Raw genomic sequence first — 16,854 nt, forward strand, 5'->3', positions numbered from 1 at the left:
TGACATCTCATTCCTGTGTGCTTTAACATTTTTTGGGTCATGCTACTTTTGTTCAGTTGGAGAGATCAAAGTCAAGGCGTTTGTGGATTGTGCTAGTTCTCCAAAATTCCTAACTATTGATTATCCCATATGGGATTAAGGAAAAAAATAATGGAAGTTAGAAGTTATTTTATCATTCTGAACTACTCTATAATGATTGATAATGATTGCTGAAAACATTATAGTCAGGAATTTGTGTATCTATGTCTTCTAATATTGACTCTGAAAGATGGTTGGTAGAGCTGGCTTCCTAATTGGATCTTGTGAACGATCATAGGAAAGGTCTTCCCCTGTATCTATGCTTTCTTTTAATCCTGGTGCTTGGGGATATGGAACACATGATAAGAAAATTTAACTCTTTGTGTCTCCTACTTATGTTGAGATGAGTTTTATAATAAATAATTATGCAGTATAGAATAAAGTATTGGCAGTATTAATAAAAATAAATGTATCCAAAAGCATTATAGAAAGGGTGAACTCTAAGGTCCAACACGTGCATGTGTTTCTTTGTCTGTATACTGAGGATATGTGCAGAAAATTGTTGTTTATTTGAGTATTAATTCCCCATAAAAAAGGTGGGCTGATAGCATAAATGAAGAAATCTCTTGTTTGTAGGTTTGATACTGAGCAACTTTACAGCAAAACAACCTTAGTAAAGTACTTGACTTCCTCTACAATTCTGAACCTGAGATGTTAACTCACACATATTATTTGCCTTCTACTTCTAAGTAACTTTGACCATATTCAACCCTCCCCAAATTACCAAGATCCAGAGTCCCTCCCCTACTGATCCAATTTGGTGTTCTCTTGTTTCCCACTCTTTTTTTTCCATTCAAGTCTAATTTATGCTACATATGTATTTTGAAATGTGAACTTTCACCAGAGTATAATCTACAATCTATCTATAATAACCAAACAATCAATAACAATCAATCTATAATAACCAACAAACCCATATACACAATGTCGTCAGAGAAACTTCAACCAGAAACTGATGGTAGCAGATTCAGAGACCCACAGAAAAACACTAGGTAGAGCCCAGAGAATGCCACAAAAGATTTGGTGTAGGGGAATACAGCCTCCAGAGTGGTCAAGGACACCGCATGAACACAACCCGAAGACTCAGCTTCATATGAGACATAAAAGATACACCTGGTGTAAGCAGAAGATACAATGGAGGGGTAAGTGTGTTCCTAACCACCACACAAGTCCGGTAAGGGAACACACAATCTTCTCCCCATCCTTACCTCCCTGTCTACTCCAAAGGGGCGACTTCCCCCAGCTAAACCCTCTCTCCTCCTAGGCCATCCCAGCTTTCTGCCTGGAACCCCTACCCTTCCTCTTTCCATTTTTCGGGGCTTAAATTCCTCCAATTCAGCCTGGGAGGGTGCCACAGCCAGGAAGGGCGATGAGTGCAAACGGGAGGGAGTTCCTTTGTTTTAATAGCCTGCCTGCAGCAAGGTAGGACTGCAGGCAAAGTGATTCCTGGATAAAAGGGGCACTAATCCGGTAGCAGAAGACCCAGCAGAGGGAAGAGCCATTGGAGAGCATCTGAAGGAAGAGATGGGCAGGCGCCAAGGCAAGAATTCCTCCTACAATCTGAAAAACAACATGAAAGCACCAGATCCCAAATATCTTATGACAGAAGGACTTGAACACCCTATTCGGGAAGAAATGGAAAACAGTGTCATTATGAAAGCAATAAAGTCTCTTAAACAGGGTATGCATAACTGACTTAAAGAAATAGAAGAGAAATATAACAAAAAGATGGAAGAAATGAGTAAAGAAATGGAAGAGAAATATAACAAAAAGTTTGAAGAAATGAGTAAATTCGTAAATGATACCCTGGGAAACCAAGAAAAAACAATCAAACAGGGAATGGAATCAGTTTAAGAATTGAAAACTGAAATGGAGGCAGTGAAGAAAACACAAACCGAGGGCCAGCTGGATATGGAAAATCTAGGTAAACAAACAGAGACTTCAGGAACAAGCATAACCAATAGAATACAAGAGATAGAAGAACGAATCTCAGATAATGAAGACACCATAGAGAAAATAAATGCTCTGACCAAAGAAAACAGCAAATCCAACAAATTCTCATCACAAAACATTTAGGAAATATGGAACATAATAAAAGAAAAACCAAATCTAAGAAAAATAGGAGTAGAAGAAGGAGAAGAATTGCAGATCAAAGGTCCAGAAAATATATTCAACAAAAATATAGAAGAAAAATTTCCCATCCTAAAGAACGATATTCCTATGAAGGTTCAAGAAGCATACAGAACACCAAATAGACTGGATCAGAAAAAAAATCCCCTCGCCATATAATAATCAAAACACAAAGCATTCAGATTAAAGAAAGGATATTAAGAGCTGCAAAGGAAAAAGGTCAAGTAACTTATAAAGGTAAACCTATCAGACTTACACCAAACTTCTCTATGGAAACCATGAAAGACAGAAGGTCCTGGATAGAGGTACTGCGGAAACTAAGAGACCATGGATGTAGGCCCAGACTACTATACCCAGCCAAGCTATTGTTCACTATCAACGGAGAAAAGAAAATATTCCAGGATAAAAACAAATTTGAACAATACATAGCTACTAATCCAGCCCTACAGAGAATATTAGAAGGAAAATCACAACCCAAGGAATCCAACATTCCCAACACTGCCTACAATAACTCAGACATCTAGTGACCCTTCACAAGCACAACTCAAAGAAGGAAAATACATACACTCTACTACCCAAAAAAAAATGACCGGAGTCAACAACCACTGGTCATTAATATCACTTAATATCAATGGACTCAATTCACCTATAAAGAGGCACAGACTTAGAGATTGGATACGAAAACAGGATCCAATATTCTGCTGTTTATAAGAAACACACCTCAACCACAAAGACAGACACCCACTCAGAGTAAAGGGTTGGGAAAAGGTTTTCCAAGCAAATGGATCTAAGAAACAAGCAGGTGTGGCCATTCTAATATCTAACAAAATCGACTTCAAACTAAAATCAATCAGAAGAGATGGAGATGGACATTTCATACTCATAACAGGAACAATTCATCAGGAAGAAGTCTCAATCCTGAATATCTATGCCCCTAGTATAAAGGCACCCACTTATGTAAAAGAAACTCTTCTAGAACTGAATGCAGTCATTAAACCACACACACTAATAGTAGGAGACTTCCAGATTCCTCTCTCACCAATGGACAGGTCAATCAGACAGAAACCAAACAGAGAAATAAGAGATTTATTGGAGGTATTGAATCAAATGGACTTAACAGACATCTATAGAACACTCCACCCAAATAGGAAAGAGTATACCTTCTTCTCTGCAGCTCATGGAACCTTCTCGAAAATTGACCACATACTTGGTAACAAAGCAAACTTCCACAGATACAAAAAAATATTAGTAACCACCTGTGTCTTGTCAGATCACCATGGATTAAAATTAGAATTCAACAACAATGCTACCCCCAGGAAGCCAACAAACTCATGGAAGTTGAACAGTCAACTACTAAATCACCCCTTGGTCAAGGAAGAAATAATGAAAGAAATTAAAGTCTTCCTTGAATTTAATGAAAATAAAGACACAACATACTCAAACCTATGGGACTCTATGAAAATAGTGCTAAGAGGAAAGTTCATAGCACTAAGTGCCCAATTAAAGAAAACGGAGAAAGCACACATTGGAGACTTAACAGCACAATTAAAAGCTGTAGAAAAAAAAAGAAGCTGATTCACACAGGAGGAGTAGAAGACTGGAAATAATCAAACTGAGGGCTGAAATCAACAAAATAGAAACACAGAAAACAATCCAAAGAATCAATGAAATAAAAAGCTGGTTCTTGGAGAAAATCAACAAAATTGACAAATCCCTATCCAAACTAATCAAACGGCAGAGAGAGAACATGCAAATTAATAGGATCAGGAATGAAAAGGGGGACATAACCACAGACACAGAGGAAATTCAGAGAATCATTAGATCTTACTACGATAGTTTATATGCCACAAAGTTGGAAAATGTAAAAGAAATGGACATTTTTTTAGATAAGTACCATATACCAAAGTTGAACAAGACCAGGTGAACAATCTAAATAGATCTGTTAGTCTTGAAGAATTAGAAGCTGTTATCAAAAATCTCCCTACCAAAAAAAGCCCAGGGCTAGATGGTTTCAATGCAGAATTATACCAGAACTTCCAGGAAGAGCTAATACCTATACTCCTTAATGTATTCCACAATATAGAAACAGAAGAGTCATTGCCAAACTCCTTTTATGAAGCTACAGTTACCCTAATACCAAAACCACACAAAGACACAACCAAGAAAGAGAATTACAGGCCAGTCTCACTCATGAACATCGATGTGAAAATTCTCAATAAAATACTGGCAAACCGAATCCACGAACACATTAGAAAAATTATCCATTATGTTCAAGTAAGCTTCATCCCAGAGATGCAGGGCTGGATCAACATACGCAAATAGATCAATGTAATCTATCATATAAATAAACTGAAAGAAAAAAACCATATGATCATTTCATTGGATGCTGAAAAAGCATTTGACAAAATTCAACATCCATTTATGATAAAGATGTTGGAGAGACGGGGGATACAAGGATCATACCTGAATATAATAAAAGCAATATACAGCAAGCCGACAGCTAACATCAAATTGAATGGAGAGAAACTCAAAGCCTTTCCACTAAAATCAGGAACGTGAAAAGGCTGTTCACTGTCTCCATACCTCTTCAATATAGTGCTTCAAGTTCTAGCAATACCAATATGACAACATAAGGAGATCAAGGGGATTCGAATTGGAAAGGATGAAGTTAAACTTTCGTTATTTGCTGACGATATGATAGTATACATTAGTGAACCCAAAAACTCTACCAAAGAACTCCTGCAGCTGATAAGCACATTTAGTAATGTGGCAGGATACAAGATCAACTCCAAAAAATCAGTGGCCCTCCTATACACAAAGGATAAAGAAGTAGAGAGGGAAATCAGAGAAACATCACCTTTCACGATAGCCACAAATAGCATAAAATATCTTGGGGTTACTCTAACCAAGAAAGTGAAAGACCTATTTGACAAGAACTTTAAGTCTTTGAAGAAAGAAATTGAGAAGGATACCAGAAAATGGAAAGACCTCCCCTTCTCTTGGATTGGGAGAATAAACATAGTAAACATGGCAATTCTACCAAAAGCAATCTATAGATTCAATGCAATCCCCATCAAAATCCTATAAAACTTCTTCACAGACCTTGAGAGAACAATAATCAAGTTTATATGGCAAAACAAAAAACCCAGGATAGCCAAAATAATCTTATACAATAAAGGAACTTCTGGAGGCATTACCATCCCTGACTTCAAACTCTATTACAGAGCTACAGTATTGAAAACAGCTTGGTATTGGCATAACAACAGAGAAGTCGACCTATGGAATCAAATAGAAGACCCGAATATTAACCCACAAACCTATGAACACCTAATTTTCGACAAGGGAGCTAAAGGTATACAATGGAAGAAGGAAAGCATCTTTAACAAATGGTGCTGACATAACTGGATGTCAACCTGTAGAAGAATGAATGTAGATCCATATCTATCACCATGCACAAAACTCAAGTATAAATGGATTAAAGACATCAACATTAATCTGTCCACTTTGAACCTGATAGAAGAGAAAGTGGGAAGTAGTCTACAAGATACAGGCACAGGAGGCCACTTCCTAAGTAGGACCCCAGTAGCACAGACAATAAGAGAAACAATGAATAAATGGGATCTACTGAAACTGAGAAGCTTCTGTAAAGCAAAGGACACTGTCAGTAATACAAAAAGGCTGCCTTCTGACTGGGAGAAGAACTTCACCAACCCCTCTTCAGACAAAGGTCTGATCTCCAAAATATACAAAGAACTCAAGAAACTAGACACTAAAACTCTAATTAACCCAATTAAAAAATGGGGTACTGAACTGAACAGAGAATTCACAACAGATGAACTTCGAATGGCCAGAAGACACTTAAGGTCATGCTCAACCGCCTTAGCAATCCGGGAAATGCAAATCAAAACAACTTTGAGACACCATCTTACACCTGTCAGAATAGCTAAAGTCAAAAACACCAATGATAGCCTATGCTGGAGAGGATTTGGAGTGAGGGGAACACTCATCCATTGTTGGTGGGAATGCAAACTTGTGCAGCCACTGTGGAAATCAGTGTGGTGGTTTCTCAGGAAACTGGGAGTCAACCTCCCTCAGGATCCAGCAATTCCACTCTTGGGAATATACCCAAGAGATGCCCTATCATACTACAATAGCATTTGTTCAACTATGTTCATAGCAGCACTATTTGTAATAGCCAGAACCTGAAAACAACCTAGGTGCCTCTCGATAGAAGAATGGTTAAAGAAGGTGTGGAACATATATACATTAGAGTTTTACTCAGCGGTAAAAAACAATGACATCTTGAATTTTGCGTGTAAATGGATGGAAATAGAAAATGCTTTACTGAGTGAGGCAACCCAGACCCAAAAAGAGGAATGTGGTATGTACTCACTCATAAGTGGATTCTAGCCATAGTTAAAGGTCTTTGAGTCCATAATTTGTGATCCTAGAGAAGCTAAATAAGAAGGTGAACCTGAAGAAAATCATATAGTTATCCTCCTGGATAGTGGAACTAGGCAAGATTGCCAGGCAAACTCGGGTCCATGGGGGGTGAGGGAGGTGGAAGTAAGGGAAGATGTTCAGGGAGAGGGGAGAGGGGGAGGATTGGGGATGGCTTGGGGGAATGGGAGGGGGGAGGAAGGAAGGATGGTTGTGGGAGCAGGGAGGTTTATATCTCAGCTAAGGGAGCCATTTTAGGGTTTGCAATTAACTTAATTCTGGAGGGGTTCCCAGTAAAAATTAAATAAAAAAATAAAAAATAATAATAATAAAAAGAGGAAACGCTTTACTGAATCAGGTAAGCCAGACCCAAAAAGAGGAATATGGTATGTATTCACTCATAAGAGGATTCTAGCCATAATAAAGGTCTTTGAGCCTATTATTCGTGATCCTAGAGAATCTGGATAGGAGGGTGAACATGAAGAAAATCCAGGTAGTTTTCCTCCTGGAGATTGGAAATAGACAAGAGTCCCAGGTAACCTCGGGTGCATGGGGGGGGGGTGGGAGGGTTGTTGGAAGGGAAGAGGGTTAGAGAGAAGGGATCAGGGGAGGAATGGGGAATGCTCGGGGGACTGGGAGGGGGGAGGGAGGAAGGATAGATATGGGATCAGGGAAGACTATATCTCAACTAAGGGAGTCATTTTAGGGTTTACAGGAGACTTGATTATAAATGGGATCCCAGGTCCAAGGAGAGATCCCCAGATTGTTCTCTGAACAGAGGAGAGGGTGCCAGAACTGGCCTTGGCCCATAACCATACTGATGAATATTTTGCTTATCACCATAAATCCTTCAGCTGGCGATGGATGGAGATGGAGACGGAGACCCACATTGGAACACTTGACTTAACTCCCTAGGTCCAAACGAGAAGCAGAAGGAAAGAGAATGTGAGCAAGGAAGGCAAGATCAGAGGGAACCTTCATCCCACGATGGATGGCAATACAGACGGAGACCCACATTGGAGCACCGGACTGAGTCCCCAAAGGTCCAAACGAGGAGCAGAAGGAGGAAGAACATGAAAAAGGAAATCAGGACCGCGAGGGGTGCGATCACCCACTGATACAAGGCGACTGATCTAATGAGAGTTCACCAAGGCCAGTGTCTGGGACTGAGCGTACACGTGATCCAGCCAGATTCTCTGAATGAGGCTGGATTCTCTGAATGTGGCTGGCCCGGAGTCTTTCTGAAAAGCCATTGACAATGACACTGGGACTTGTTTCCTCTGCATATACTGGATTTTTGGGATCCAGTCTGTTTGGATGCTCACCTTCCTGGACCTGGAGGGACGAGGGAGGAGCTTGAACTACCCACAGGGCGGGAGACCCTGATTGCTCTTGGGGATTAGAAGGGGAGGGAGTGGGGGGAGTGGGAGGGTGTTGGGAGGAGGGGTGGAAATGGAGACTTTTTATTTTAATAAACTTTGAGAAAAAAATAAAAAAAAAGATACACCTGGTAATTGGATAACATTAGGATATTCTTTTACTATGAGACAATTAAAGGGTTTGGAGTATTTTAATTATATAACACCAGCTTTCAGTAGGAAATGGGAAAGTGGTTTTTATTTTGCTTTGTCTCACTTCTATCCAGAGCAAAAGAACTCTGCCTGGGTTTCTATTAGGGTATTCTTTTTTAGTCAGGTGAACTTGACAACTTCAGCCACATGGTTCTAGCTTTAGAAACAAGAAAAAAGAAAACGGTTGTGAAATATTCTTCAGTAACTAAGAAAAGCCACTGAGGTCAGACATATGTCAGTGGTGACCCTGAATTCAGGCCTAAAAGGCCACTGTGGAAAGTTGTGAAGTTGAATCTTGGATTCCATGGAGACACCAAGATGTTGGAGATACAGTATTGGGATAGCTGTCAAGGAAAGGTTCTAGCAGAGAAGGGAACTAGTCCACGAGAAAGAAGTGCAGTCAACAAAGCTGAAAGGAGTTGGCTATTTGAAGAGTGTTTGACACAGTAAGATCTTGTAATTCTCTGTAACACCAGATACCCTTGATCAAAATGGTGACATATACATCAGTACAGCCATATGAAAAATTGTTCCAAAAATATTGAAAATAAAGTTATTATATAACTATCCCAGTTCTCACTAAATATTGGTTGTGGAGATAAATATGTTATCCCAATGGAACTAGTATGCTATGTATACACACAACAAATATTATATAGTACTCCATTTATACGTAATTTTTTATGATTTGATCAGAGTTTAAGTGTGTCAGAATAATTTCTATTTGTTACAAAATAATTTTCTCTCCACTTACCTATGCCAATGTTAGAATTATCTTAATTTTTTCTATGAATGTAGTATCCTTATGAGACATAATCATATATTTACATAACAATTCATTAGACTAACAAAATTACAGTTATTTAGTAGAAACAAAATAATTTTCTGCTTGGGAGTTGCCACAACACGAGGAAATGTCTTAAAGGGTTGCATCATTAAGAAGGTTGAGAACCACTGATCTAGATGTTTAAATCTTCTTGGAAGACCATACTATGAATTTCACAGTATATTTCTGAGTTTTCAAAAACGAAAATTGGTTGTAATACTGATTGTGAAATTTTGCAATTCCCCATATCTTCTATGGGGAGGGTTTAGGTTCAATCCTGTACTGTTTTAGGATGTTGTTAAACATTACACTTGCTTTTAATAATGACATATAATTATATAGTGTGGTGTACTATTTTGTCCATTATGTTTTACTTCAGAAACAAACACAATTCATCCTAGGACCCGGAACATGACAAATTGTGAGATACTGAGAGTGTATATTCTATTTGACTTGGAGTACAAGGAAGAAAGTTTCAGACTTTAAATCATCTAGTTCAAATATAATTATGACTTTATTGTTGTAATAACAACATAATCAGAAGTATATTACACAATATTATCAATAGTTTCCTTAAGCATATATTGGTTGGTTATGACATCACACAAGGGAAAAACGTAAGTTTTTGATGGTGTAGATATATTTATATATAGGAGCATCACGTAAACATCAATAGAAGATATGTAGTTTTTTATAAAATAATTTATTCTGCAGTATATTATGTATTTTAATTAAAATACATATTTTAGTTCAAACCCTTTGTTTTGCTCATAGCCTTCAATTTGCTAAGTTCCACCCGTGTTGAAGAAGAGCTAATTTTCTTTCCCTTTGTCATGGAAGAACTAAGCTTCCTAAGAATTTTGATATTCGCTATTATTTTACATCAAATGCAATTATGTAGAAAGAAGGTAACTTTTCCAAATCTATTAATTTTCTATATGATTTGTGCATGGATTAACTTTTTCAGAAAAGTATTATAGAGCAGTGTTTTTGAATTAAAGTATTTAGAGCAATATTTACCTAATTTTCTTTAACTACAACGCTGACATTTCACTGATGTCCGTAACAGCCCCCTTTCGTTACTAATGCAGAATATCTGAAGGCAGAATAATGAGATAATTTGTTTGCTTTAGCACTGCTTCCTCCTTTTAAGAATAGGCTTTCTTGGAGTATCTGTTGCATGAAATTGTGTCTTGCTTTTCTTACTTTTCATTTATTATCTAAATTTGTTTTTCTCAGCTAAAGAAAGCATCAAATTCCCTAGAACTTTTCTATTTATTTTTAACATAAGCAGATTACAGGAGAAAGAGAATCAAACTCAAGGAAACAATGATCTCTTCCAAAGATCCGGTTTTGAAACATTCACTGAAGGTGTAAGTTTGTTAACTGTAAGTTTAATTTGAATATACATATCCAAGTACTTATTGATAGTTGTTCCTTTTGTAAAACTACTTTTAAAACATTCCTTCTACTTAAATATATTCTGGGAAAAAGGAGATGTTTCTCTTTATAATCATACTAAAAATTCACTTAAGTTCATTCATCAAAATATTGCATCAGCCTTGAGTACATCTTTCCATATAGACAGATTTCCTCATGGGTCTACAATAAAATATATATATATATATATATATATGTATATATATATATATAAACCTCTATTTGAAGTACTCAATCCCTAACAAGAATTTATCATCAACAACAACCCAGAACTCATCTAGAAAGTCCCTTACAATTCTTCTATTAAAATAGTTTTTATATCTCCTTTACTACCCCGAAACTTCACAATCATTATCATGTAAATGCAAGAATTTGTTCAGGTTCTCATCTGTCATTAGAAATGGGTTTCATAGTCTGGAACAAGGCAGGATACCTAGTATTTCTTGGCAGCAGAAACACTAGTGGTTGGAAACAGCTAAGCAGATAACATTTTCCTAGAAACGTTTAAAGAGACTTTTTAGAAAATGTTTTGTACTTATTTCTGAAAGTGAAGAAAGAAACAAAACAGAAGAAAACTGAAAAATGCTCCGACAGGGCTATATTTAAGACCTTCAACCCGTAGCTCAAAACTTTGAGAGAAAAAATGTTGCTATTCTTTTATATTTTCATCAATCTATGTTTTCCTTAACCTGGGTATTACGAACAGGCCTTGTCATAGTAAAAGCTAACATGATTAATATATACATCAATGTTACAAAATAAAAAAATCAAGTAGAATTTTACATGATTTGAGTGAAATGAGGACTTCTAATTTTCCAAGTTAAGAGTACTAGGGCTAGAGAGATAGTTCAGTGGTTAGTAGCATGATTTACTCTGCCAAGGTACCAAAGAACATATATTAGCTTGTTTACAACCATCTGTAACTCTATTTTCAGGGTCCTTGTGGTTTCTGCAGGTATCTGTTCTCAATGCAAACATACATAAACTAAACAAATAAACACCATATGTAATTAAAAATAAAATTGAAAAGAATGTATAGGTCAACATGATTTTCATTTTAATTTACCTCTTTAATCAATGTTAAAGCGTATCCTTGATTCTGGAAAGATGAATTCATTTTTGCTAACTGAACAGTTGAAAGGGTAAAGCAATATATATGCAAAATTATGATTGAGTATAGGCTTTTTAAAAATTGGAAATTATGGTAAATATCTAGAGTGCAGCCCACAAACATAGTTCTTTCATGTTTTCAGTATTTTTCATAGAAAGTACTAATAAATCTTTGAAAGAGTGCTGTGAGCATTTCTAAATTACCAAATGCATGGCATTTCTGGATTACTCACTCTCCCATCCCCTATAAAACCATAAAATGTATGGACTTTATGTAAAGATTTGGTGTTTTGAAGTTGCACTTGCTTATCTTTATTTGGTGTGTGTCTGTGCCAAAGAATGCATGTAGAGGTCAGAGAACAGATTGGGGAAGCTGCCTTTTCTTTTCACCATGGGCACCTGGAATTTAACTCAGCTCATACAACTTAGAAGCAAGTGCTCTAGCCAAATTTTATTGCTTATCTTCCCTCAGTGTTGCATTGACAGCAAAATTTTCTTCAAGAGCTAGGTTCCAAATTTAAATTTTAACAAATATAACAAAGATGAGCTATCAACAAGCAAAGCCTTCAGCTATTCTGTTTTGTCAAACACCACAGAGAGTATCACTTGGAAACCGGATCTATAATCTGTGCTTTGCAGGCAATTCTTGTTCACTCTATTTGAGAATAGTAGATTTTGCCAAAATACTGTGATTCAAGGGTTGCTTTTATTTCCTTTAGCATTTTGCCTATTGTGTGTTGATTTTTTTATGCCCTAAATTCTCGTCCAAAAGCAATTATAGCACATTTTTCTGGGTTTCACCTGATGCCTATATTGAATTAGTAAGAGAAAAAAAAATGTGAAACACATTTTACTGCATGTTATATAAACCAAATAAATTATAGTAAGTTATGAGGAATAATGGTATTGCATTAAGTTTCAAGCCCTTTTTTCTAAATTATTCAGTTTTCAAAATACTGGTCTAAGTGTTCAAGGAAAGATAATGAAAATAAGGAATCTAAGTAACAGTTATTTTAAGGTGTATAGTTTTATTTATATAGTAATTTAGGAATTAGTTAAAAACATTTGAAAAGAAAGAGAATTGGGGTAATGTGTAGGTTGAAGATTTCTGTGCAGAACAGTCCCACAGTCATTCAGCCCCAAAGAAACACACAGAGGTCTACATTAATTATAAACAGGTTGGCCTATTAGCTCAGGCTTTCTTATCAATTTATTTTTACATCATAAATTAGCCCATAATTCTTGTCTGTGTTAGCTATGTGGCTTGGTACCTTTTATCAGCAAGGCATTCTCATTTTGCTTCCTCTGTGTCTGAGTGATGACTGCAGACTGAGCTTTTCCTCTTCCCAGAATTTTTCTGTTATGGTTGCCTCCCCCTATACTTCCTGCACGGCAACTGGCAAATCAGCATTTTATTAAACCAGTACAAATCACAAATCTTTACAGAGTATAAGATCATTGACCCACATTAAAGGTGTGTGGCACCACCGTAATACTTCTATAATGTAATATATTAGCTTTCTAAATATTTTGTTTTGAAATCTGATCACTTTCCCTTAGCATAGATAACTTTCATTATGTCTCATGCAAATAAACCTATTTTATTCTCACCACCCCCCTTCCTCCATCTTTGGATTCATATTGTTCCTACCCCAAAAAGCCCTTTTCAACCTTCATTAAATACATATTTTTCATGTATTTTCTTCTTCTGAAATGCCTGAGCACACATTTAGAAAGACCTTGTGTGGTAGAATTGCTGCCTCAGAGGATGGGTACCTCGAAAGGTGAGAAGAAGTAGAAGAAGAATGACAGGTGCCTCAAAGTGTCATCAGATCAGTAAAAGGAAGTAGACATTAGCTGGAACAAGTAGAAACCACTCGAGGACTCAGACTATATATATGTAAAGTATTTCAGAACAAAAATATAAATTTACATTTTTATTGGTTATTTTTTCTACTGTAGTATACATAAATAGAAAAAAATCTATAATTGTTGAAAGATGTAAATAAGCAGGTTGGTTTCACTTCATATACCATGGAGTAATCTCTGGAGCGAAGAAAGACAATATGAATAATTTTAAGTGAGTAGATACACATAGAAACAAAAATTTCTTCTTCAAGGGAAAACTAGGAGAAAAGATTGTTGTCTTCAGATTAAGCAACTGTTTATCAAATTATCTATTTATAAATTTTATGTGGAATTTAGATCTTATTAGTTGTAGTAAAACATTAGATAATGTATGTTAGAGTTTCTCAATGGATCAACTTCTACACATTTTAAAAAAGAATTTATTATATTTATATATTATATGTGTGAAAGAGCAAAACTAAAAGTATCTTCTTTAACTTTGTGAAGAAGGAAAAGAAAAAGAAGAAGAAGAGAAGAAGGAGAAGGAGGAAGGAGAAAAAGATGAAGAGGAAGAGGAGGAAGAAAAAGAGGAAGAAGGAAAACAAGAACAAGAAAACAGGAATAAAAATAACAAGAAGAACAAAAACACGAATGAGAACAAGAACAAGAGGACAAAGAACCCAGAAAATTGAGAATATGGAGAAACGGATGAACATTAGCTAAAACAATAGATTGAACACACACAAAAAGGAGTGAATATAGGAGAATAATATGTTTAGAACAGGAAACAGTGGAAGTGGGAAGAGATGTGACAGAGAGAATTGAGAGATGAAAAAAACTAAAATTTATTATATAAACTTTGATGCTGTGTAATAATTAAAACTGGAAAATGGTGGAAAAGAATTTCGCAGAGAAGATGTATATTGAAAAATGATGAAAGAAGTAAATATTTAAATATTTATTTTTATTTCTAATGCATGAATGTATTTCCAGTATGTATGTTTATACATTTATAAAGGAAAATAGATATTATAAATATATGTGTAAATGTTTAAATACACACACATATGTCTATATATGGGCACAACATGCATGCATTGTTCACGGAGATCAGAACAGGTTGTCAGACACCCTGGAATTCAGGTCACAGGTGGTTGTGATCTACCACATGACTGCTGGGAACTGAATTCAGCTCCTCCACAAGAATAAGTGCCTTTTTTCTTTATTGATTTTATTGAGCTCTACATTTTTCTCTGATATCCTCCATTCCTCTCCCCTCTCCTTCAACTCTCTCCCATGGTCCCCATGGTCCCAATTTACTCAGAAGATCTTGTCTTTTTCGGCTTCCCATGTAGATTAGTTTCATGTATGTCTCTCTTAGAGTTCTCATTTTTGTCTAGGTTCTCTGGGATTGTGATTTGTAGGCTATTTGTGTAGTACTCCATTGTGTAAATGTACTTATCCACTCTTCGGTCAAGGGGCACTTGGAAAAGAACAAATGCTTTTAACTGAATCAGTTTTATAGCTCTTAAAAAATAAGAATTCAGCATTTTGGAGCATTAATTTTGTCACATAATTAAAAAAATACAGTTTTTGGCATTAAAGGTTAAAATATTGTTTAAGTCATAAAGACATTCTTATGTAATTGATGTCATATGTTTACTTCTTTTGGTTTTCCCAAAAAAACCTAATAGAGCATACCATATTCATATAAAAATTATACTATTGAATTTTGTGATGAAGTGATAAAATACATGGCCAACACAAATTAAAATAAGAAAGTATTCACTTGATATAGTGATCTCAGGGAAAGAGTTCGTGACAGAGGGAGTATGGTAGGCAGCGGAAGATGGTGCCCGAAACAGGAAGCTGAGGGTACATCATTAATTTGATGTTTTGTTTTACTTCTTTTAGGGTGTGATTGGTGCGGGAGAATTATCTGTATTCTGTCAATCATATTTTAATAAAATGCTGATTGGCCAGGCAGGCAGTATAGGCAGGAAAACCAGGCAGGAAGTAGAGGCAGGGCAATGAGAATAGGAGAAGGCTAGAGAGGAGGAGGCTCCCTCCGCCACTCCTGTGCAGACCACCAGAGAGGCAGGATGTAACCTGCCCAGCTGAGAAAGGTACTGAACCGTGTGGCTAATGTAGATAAGGATAATGGGGTAGCATAAGTTATAAGAGCTAATAAGTAGCCTGACCTAATGGGCCAATCAGTTTTATAACTTATAGAGATCTCTGTGTGATTGATTTTCTCTGGGACTTGCCGGCTGTGGGGTACTGGGCGGGAACAGATACCACAACAAGCCGGCCCTCATGTTACATGTGATTTTATATTGTTTTCTTGTTTTGAGGAGGTTTCATTGTTGTATTGTATTTTTGTTAGTTTTTGAGAAAGAAATTAAACCTGAGTGGGCAGGAACAGGAAGTGAATCTGGAAGGTGCTGAGGAGGGTAAAAGGATGATCAAAGTATGTCTAAATTTAAAATGATTTTAAAATCCAATTTTCAACCCTAAGCACGAAAGGCAGACTGCATGTGAAATGAATTAGTGAACTTTTAAAGGCTTTCCTGAGTGATGTACTTCTTCCAGAAAAACTATACCATGCCCATAAGTAGCCTGGTTAATTGGAGAATAAGTGTTTAAATGCCTAAGCCAATAGGGGACTTTTCTCATTCAAACAACCATAACAATACTTGGAGGCAATTTAAACAATATAAAACCCTATAATTTAGTCATGGTTGTTATTTTTTCATCACCATTGTCATCATGACTTATGAACAATAAAGTGACTGGATAGTAATATGACATAATTGTAACTGTAAGGATTGAAATTTATTTGATAATGCTTTAAGTAATCCGAACTAAATACAAAGAAGTAATTTTGTAACAAGACTATTATCATTGTCTTGTTAGTATATAAACCCACAAACATAGTACTATACTTTTTGCATTGATGTAGTTTTAGATTATGAAGTCAAAGTGACTGATTTCATAAAAAAATATGTTAAGTATCATTTTAAGTGCAATTGAAAGGGAAAGGGCTTGTCAGAGGCAAGGTGTAGGAACACTTCTTTAATCATTATTTAAACTGTCAGTGTTATGTGTAAGGTTTATCCAAGACCACATAAGTAGTAAACAGCCATTGAAGAACTGTCTGTCTTGGGGTGCTCCCACACAAGAGCTTCAGCACCCTAAATATTAACTTTTCCTATTTTCCATCAAAGAATAACAGCTAGCTGGGTCTTTTTCTATTACTTTGAACACAATATATCAAGTAACAGGTATAGCAAAGTACAGAGATCTACTATAATATTTCCCTTTGAAGAGAATGATCTTCTTAATTCATCACTCATTAATGAATGACTTTTGAAGAATTTAAATATATTAAACATATAATTGGAAGTTATT

The sequence above is a fragment of the Myodes glareolus genome, chromosome 15 (assembly GCF_982192425.1).
Source record: "Myodes glareolus chromosome 15, mMyoGla1.1, whole genome shotgun sequence".
NCBI classification, from domain to species: Eukaryota; Metazoa; Chordata; class Mammalia; order Rodentia; family Cricetidae; genus Myodes; species Myodes glareolus.